Source organism: Cnephaeus nilssonii (genome assembly GCF_951640355.1).
Source record: "Cnephaeus nilssonii genome assembly, chromosome: 11".
Lineage (NCBI taxonomy): Eukaryota > Metazoa > Chordata > Mammalia > Chiroptera > Vespertilionidae > Cnephaeus > Cnephaeus nilssonii.
The window spans coordinates 65,369,430-65,377,810 of NC_137082.1; positions in this window are offsets into that span (position 1 = coordinate 65,369,430).

The following is an 8,381-nucleotide window of genomic DNA, read 5'->3' on the forward strand; positions in this document are numbered from 1 at the left end:
TTGGGAGGCACCCACTCCTGCCTCTCCTGGCATTTCGAAGGGAAACATATGCCTGTTGTTAATGGAAGAACAATAACAACCGCCACAGGTAAAACAGCAAACCTGAGCTCCAGGCCAAGCCAGGCAGCAGGCTGATGTCCGCCCTCTTCCAAACGCCCAGACCTCAGAGCTGGGCGAGTTCCCAGCGGTACCTTATCAGATTTGCTCTGAGTCCGAGATTTATGCTCTCTCCCTTAAAGAGGGTGACTCACAAGTGTTACGAAGATGGTAGACATGCCCTGAACTTCCTAACTTTGTCTCATGTCCCCAGTGGCTCTGATATCCACTAGGATTAGACAAGGCAGTGTGTGTGTCCAGGGGCCCGGGAAATGCTAGTTCTGGCAGGGAGTTGGAGGGCTTAGAAGGTGTCAGATGGGGGTGGGTCCCAGGTCCTGGAGAGGGCTGTGGGGTGGGGTGTGAAAGGGCTCCCAGGAAGTGCAGCCACATTCGGAAGGCCCTGCTAATGGGCCGAGCAGAGTGAATTGGTCGGGCTTCACCCTGGAGAGGGCGCCGAGGCTGCTGTGAGTGGAGGCAAGGGCCAGGCACCAGAGACGAGGGCCGGGTGGCGCTGCTTGTGGAGACTCCTTCCTTTCTCTTTACCACAGCTCCCACCTGGCTCAGCTGCCAGTCCTCCCCGAGGCTCCTGGGCAGCCCTGCGCATGCCAGCCTGCCCTAGAGCCTCACTCCCACCACTGATCTCTCTTCCCTTCATCTTGTGCTTCTTCCGGACCTCTCTTCACAATGGGCACAAGGGGAGAGTCTGGGTCTCTCTAGGAGTGGTTCTTGAGGTTGGCCACCCACTCATCCCTGACCCCCTTCCTACCCAGCCGCACAGTGACTCCTGACCCTTAACCCCAGCCACACATTGGCACCTGGCAGCCACACTCTGACCCTTGACCCCAGCCCACATTGACTCTTTAACCGACCACATCAAGCCCTGGCCCCAGACTGACCACACCCTGGTTCAGCAGTGAGCGTCTGCTCAAGGGGACTGGGGTGTGGTGTGGGTGCAGGTGGGAGGCACCACGACAGTGATAAGGAGGTCCAGGCCACTGCTCTTTGTGCACCAGACTCCAGAGATGACAGGACCATTCTCACCACCCAGTTGCTAGGTGACCTTGGGAAGGCAGCATTCCTGGCTCTGGAGCTCAATTTGCTCAAGTGTAAAAACCGGAGTCCTATGAATTCTAAAGACTTTTACAAGAAAACAAGTGCTAAGGGACCTGCCCGGTGCAGATCAATTGAGATAATGCATTTAAAATGCTCAGCACAGTGCCAAGTACATCGTGAGCATTCAATAAATGCTGGTTATTAATGTTACTATTAATAACCCCCCTGCCCACTTTACCAGGCAGAAGGAGGATCAGTCAAGCGGCAGAGTGCAGGAAGGCGCTGCCCGCGGGGTAGGAGGGCATTTTAATGAGAGGAAGTGGGAGGCTGGGGAGGGTGGGGAGAAGAGGTAATGTCGGAGTCTAGAAATCCATGCAGGGAGAAGGCAGGCTAGGACCCTGGGTGGGGAAGAGGGTTAACACTTACCTCCCGAGTGCCAGAGCCAGGTCGTCCTGGAAGGAGATGGTGTATCATCTGTCCTCCCCCAGCACTGGCTACCATCAGCCCACAGTGGTCCTCTGTGTGGATGAGGATATGGGATTGCTGGATTCAGTGGTGTGCTCACAGGTGCACGGCTAGCCCAGGTCTACAGGATCCCGAATACCTGCCCGCTCCACCACAATGTTGGCAACTAGGGAGGCAGGCCGGAAAGCCAGGAAGGGGAGCAGGAGCCCACATGCTGGGAGAGGAAGAGGGAACAGGTTCTCCTGACTCCCAGGCCTCTATGGGCAGAGGGAATGCCATTCCTGCTTTTCCACACTTGGCTTTCACCTGCCAGAGTGGGAACCATCTCCCCTTCCCATCCCTACTTCTCCAGAGTCACCTCTGCATCCTGCCAGCCTCAGTGTGGGCACCTGGAAAAAAAGAGAGCCTCACTCAGCATGCCTATGAGGACAGGAAGTAGCCGGGATTTATGGGTGCCAGCCGGTGCGCTAAGCCCTCCATGCAGATTCTGGTTTCATGTGTGCCTTCTGTCAATCTTCTCCAAAGCGGGTAGAGCTTCCACTTGTGGAACAGGTGGTATCACATGGGCACAAGTCAGGAGTTCAATAACAGGCCAGCTCTGTCAGGTCTGGGCACGTATGTCAGAGCCAGTGTGCCTCACGGCGGGGGACAAAACACACCCTGACTCCATGTTATATTAAAGATACTGGTCAGTGAAATAAGACAGGAAGGAGCCAGTGGAAGCCAGCTCACATAGTCCCTTTACACACACTTCAAAAAGGGCAATGGGAAACATTAAAGGCTTCAAAGGGGGAGGGCGGGGTGGCAATTTGATATTCTATATACTTTAGGAAGTATACTTTGCTTAAAAGGTAAAAATGATTGGGAGAGGGCAGGGTGATGATAAGGAAGATAAGTTAGAGCTGCAATTGGGAGAGAAAAGATGGTAACCTGAGTTAGGAGGCATTTGGTGAATGAGCAATAGGAAGGGAAGAAGTGGAAGATCTAAGATTTTTTTGGAGGTAGAATGTGTTGGGTGATGGTGACTAGAGAGAGGGAAAAGGTGTGGGAGGATGTTGTTAAGGTTCCTGGGTGGATAGCAGAGACACTGATGTACACAGGGAATGCTGTGTGAGAATCAGCTCTGCAGGAACAATGGTGTGTTCATCTTTGAACAGAGTGAGCCAAGGGCTTCTGTGTGATCCAAGGGAGTGCTTGAATGGGTCGTTGAATATGTGGGTCAGAGGTCAGTGGGTGAGCAGGGATGAAAGTAGCTTGAGCAGTTGTCGTCCTCAATGTGACCCATATAAATAAGATCACCAATGGAAAATATATAGACAGTGAAGAGAATTCTATTTATGCATTGTCTTTAAAATCAGTCAAAATACACCCTGATTCCATATTGTATTAAAGATCTTAGGCAGTGAAATAAGACAAGAAAAAGAAACTTAAGACATATGGATTATAAAGGAAAAGATATAGGCACTTATTTTTTGTAGATAATGTGATTTTCTATTTAGAAAAGAAAAAGAAAAAGAATCTGGAGACAAATTACTAGCAATAATAGCAGAGTTTAGCCATGTAGCTGAATGCAAGATCCATATCCAAACTGTATATACAAATGTCAGTTGCATCTATAATAATAAAAGCATAATATGCTAATTAGACCAGACAGCTAAACGACCTTCTGATCTTCCTTCCGGACGAAGCCGGGGCTGCGAGGGCCGAGCCCCTTGCACGAATTTTGTGCATTGGGCCTCTAGATTTTACTAGTATATATTATCAAAACTTTAAAATGTTGTAAAACATTAATGTAGCAACAAAATCTACAAACATAACAAAATAAATCTAACAAAAGTTGCAAAGACCTGTGTGCAGACATTTATAAAAATTTCCTGAAGGATATGAAAAAAAAACACTAAATAAATGAAGACATATCCCATGTTTATGAGTTGGTAGATTTAATATAAAATAATCTCCCTCACCCTAGCTGGTTTGGCTCAGTGGATAGAGCATTGACCTGCGGATTGAAGGGTCCCAGGTTTGATTCCAGTCAAAGACACATACCCGGTTGAAGGCTCAATCCCCAGTAGGGGGGCAGGAGGCAGCCAATCAATGATTCTCTCTCATCATTGATGTTTCTATCTTTCTCTCCCTCTCCCTTCTTCTCTGAAATCAATAAAAGTATATTTAAAATAAATAAATAAATAAATAAATAAATAAATAAAATAACCTCCCTTAATTTATCTAATGACTTAAAACAACTCCAATAAAAATTCAACAGAATCCTTTGTGGAATTTGACAATTTGCTTCTAAAATTAAAATGGAATAATAAAATACCAAGAATATCCAAGACAATTCTAAAGATGGAAGGTAGACCTGCTCTGACAGATATCAAGACTTACTATAAAGCTTTAGTAGGGAATGTCATGTAGTATTAGAGTCAGGGTAAATAAATTGTCCAGAGGAACAAATAAAGGGTCCCCCAAAAGACCCATGCACATATGGAGCTTCTATGTATGATATAGGTCACATGGCAAGCCAGTAAGGAAAGAAGTGACTTTAAATATGTACCTGGAATAAGTGGTTATCCATATGGGGAAAGTTAAATTACTACTAAAATCCACTCCAGATGGATTAAGAACTCGTGTCAATGAAAATGCCTAAAGCAAAATTTTAAAATTTTAGAAAAAAAAATAGATGAGAATTTCCGATTTTAAGGTAGGGAAGGGTTTCTTAAATAAAGTACAAAAAGTGCTAGTGCAAAAGAAAAAAAACAAATATATTTGTCTACCTTATGATTAAGAACTTTTATAAATCAAAAGACAAAATAAAAATATGAGTCAAAGTGTAAGATTATATTTGCAAAACATATTTCTGACCAAGAATTGGTATCAAGATGAAATAAAGAACACCTCAAAAAGCCCTAGCCAGTTTAGCTCAATGAATAGAGCTTCAGCCTGCGGACTGAAGGGTCCCAGTTTCGATTCCAGTCAAGTACACATACCTCTGTTGCAGGCTCCTCCCCAACCAGTGCAGGAGGCAACCAATTGATGTGTTTCTCTCACATTGATATTTCTCTCTGTCTTTCCCTCTCTCTTCCACTCTCTCTAAAAAATCAATGGAAAAATATCCTCGGGTGAGGATTAAACAAACAAACAAAAAAGAACACCTCAAATCAGTAAGTAAAAGGAGATAAATGGACAAGAGATAAAAATAGCGGTTGCACAGAACATAAAACACTTGCAGAGGAACTGAGTAATACTGTGGTTCAGACATGCAAATGTGAACCACAAGATCGTTTTATTGGCCAAATATAAAAAGTCTGACAAAACTGAGTATTGGAGGAAACACATATTAACTTACACGTGGCTGAAGAAAGTGTAATTTGGAACAATCACTTTGGTGTAATCTTATAAAATTGAGCATCTGCATGCCCTATGAATCAGCAATTCCACTCCTTGATATGTCCCCAAGACAAAAACTTGCACATGTCTACTAGAAGATAAGTACAAAAGTGTTCATGGTAGCACTGTTCATAATGTATAAGAAACTGGAAGCCACTCAAAAGCCCACTTACATGAAAATAGATGAATAAATTGAGTAATATTCACATATTGGATATTACAAAGTAATGAAAAAATTGACACTCTATAGCTACACCTGTAATTGAGCATAGAAACCATGTTGGAAGTGGATCAGCAGTCATAGACCCCCAACTGATGTCACAGGTGGGAGCCTTTCCAGAATTCCTGGCCATTTACATGATGAGTGAAATCAAACACTGGTTCTAAGACACTAAGTTTCTGGGCAATTGGTTACACTAAATAACCAGAACTTTGCATTGTTTTTACTCTTTCCATAACCTATACAAAACACCCACTTATTTTTTCTTCCTACATTTGTATGCCATTCCTTCCAATAAAGCTATTTGGTACCCCACCCCCTAAAATAAAGCCAGAACCCTGAAAAATTTGGAGCATACAGTTAGTTTACACCATAGACAATAAGCCTAAAAGATTAACTGGTGGATACAAGGAAGCACTAAGTAGCCCTTAGGGTGCTGGTTAAAACAGAACCACTCCTGCCCCATTTTTGAAGTAATGGTAGATAATACCCACTGAGTGCTCCTCATGTTGGAGTTTCAAGTCCAAGCACCTAATGGACTAGATTCCATTCCAGTGCACAGTAGGTGGCACTATCTGTGTCCATGTTACCACTGGGAAAGATGAGACTCAAAGAAGTTAAACTTGCCTGTGGCTGAAACCGGTTTGGCTCAGTGGATACAGTGTCGGCCTGCGGACTGAAAGGTCCCAGGTTCGATTCTGGTCAAGGGCATGTACCTTGGTTGCGGGCACATTCCCAGTGGGAGCTGTGCAGGAGGCAGCTGATTGATGTTTCTCTCTCATCGATGTTTCTAACTCTCTATCCCTCTCCCTTCCTCTCTGTAAAAAATCAATAAAATGTATTTTTTTAAAAGATTTAAAAAAAATAAAGAAAGAAACTTGCCTGTGGTTACATAGCTTGTAAATGGAGGTGCCAGGATTGGAATCCAAGCAATCTGGCCCCAGAGGTTGTGCCTTTAGCTTTTCTTCTGTACTGCCCTTGCAGACCCATGGATGGCATAGATGGCAAGAAAGAAGGGAACATGCCCAGGTGCCAGAGCAAAGAGGGAAATGATTGCAGGGCATGTTGGCTCATACACCGGTGACTCTGGCCAGTTATGGACCCCACAGATTAGAGGCTTGAGTGTTCTGTACACATACGAAAAGGAGGCGTTTGGCCCATTGGAGGAGAAGAATTGGAGCTGAAATGCCTTCAACAAGCCAGGATCCCTGCAACCCCAATGGTGGTGATGGAGGGAATGAATAAACTTCTCACACCTGCCCAGGAGAAGAATGTATGTATGACAAGTTGGGAAGTGAAGGAGTTTGGGTATCACAGGGAAGATGGTTCTGAATCCAGAATGCCTAGAATTTTATCTGAACTTACCTTGTCCTCAATTTCCTTTTCCAAGAATGGATAGAAGTTCTGGTCAAGGTGGTAGAGCAGGTGGAATCTGCACTCACTTCCTCCCATGACCACATCAAAATCACAACTAAATTATAGAACAATCATCCTGGATAACCATCAGACAACTGGCTAAACAGAAGTCCCAAAACTAAGGAATAGAGGAAGCCACCTCAAGACTGGTAGGAGGGCGGAGACAAAACAGTATGGCCCCACACCGTGTTTGGTGATTGAGAACCTGGAGAGATATCTCAGCTGCAGAGGTCCTCCTGAGGAGCGAGGGGTCTCGGCTGCTTTCAATTACCAACTAAATCAGAACCTCTGGGAATCCATAATCATTTCTTAGGTTCTGTTATATGCAACTGGGTTTAAAAACCAGTCATCTGAGCTGGCCCTGGTTCTCAACCTTGGCTGTCCTTGAAATCACCTGAAAACTTTTTAAAAACACGGATGACTGGGTCGCACCCCCAGAGCATCAGATGGAGCATGGCCATGGGAAGGCACAGGAAGGCACCAGCCTCACTTCCTGTGGTAGATTTCCTCACAAAAATAATGAGCCACACAACAAACAAGACATGGGAAACAGAGTTTCAGTTAATCCTTTGCTATTCAGATTTAAATCTATCACTTCCACAGCCCCTGGTGCAAAAGCAAATGAGTTGTTGCTGTGACACTGGGTTCTGTTTAATGTTACAGGCATCACGCAAGGGCGGCTGAGTAGTAATTTGGTTGGCCACCAACCAAGAAAATGATAAGGACTTGGAGAAAACAAGAAGAGCAGCTTTCAGCTGCTAGACGTGGCAAACACAGTAATTATATGTTTTCCCTAAGAAAACACTTTAATATACTTTCAATACACATATATAAAGAGTACTTAAATGTTTTTCTCCCCAACAGTTTTCCCTGTAAAATTGGCGTGGAAAAAAGTGGCACACTGTCTTCTGCTTTAGAAAAAAGATGTCGAATTAGCCTGGGTCCACTCCCTAAAATAGCCTTCGAGATGACACCAAAGGCAAAAGGGGTGTTAATAGACTTTCCAACCAAATGCTAAAAACAGTGACCCCTCCCCCCCCCCCCCCCCGCCCATCCCTAAGAGCCACTGATGCCAGTGAATGGGTGGGGAGATGGGCAGTGGCAGTCCTGAGCGAAAGGGGGCTATGTCCCTTTCACAGAGAAAAGTGTGAAGGGGGTACTTTGGGGCTAACTCTAGTCTACCTACACCATCTTGAATAAACCAGAGCCTGCTGATCCCCACAGTAAAGCAGAAATACAGCACTCAGTCAAATGAGCTAATCTGCAACATACATAGTATGCTTGCAAATCAATGAGAAGTAGGCAGGAAATCCAGTAGAACAATGAGCAAAAAATAGAAGGGGCCCTCCATTGAAAGGGAAGCTGGAACAGAGAACAAGAGGAAGCGATGCTCAACCTTTCCAGTTATTAAATTAAAACATCACCTCAACGAGACGTGACGGCATTCCCCATCAGATGGCAAAAATGAGAAAATGAGCTAATCTGAATGTTGGAGAGAATGTAGATAATGGAAACCCTCATGCCCTGCTAGCTGGAATGGGAGCCGGTTTGGTTACTCTGGAGAGCAAGCTGGTAATGCTCAGTAAAATTCAGCCTGAGGAGCCCTATGACCCTGCACCCCACCCTCCTGAGTATCAGTCCTGGTGAAGGTCACACATGAATGAGGAACATGACCAAAGCTTTCTCATCACACTGTTATTCATGGGGCTGTGACGACTGAGGGATTCTACACACGCGGTGCCAG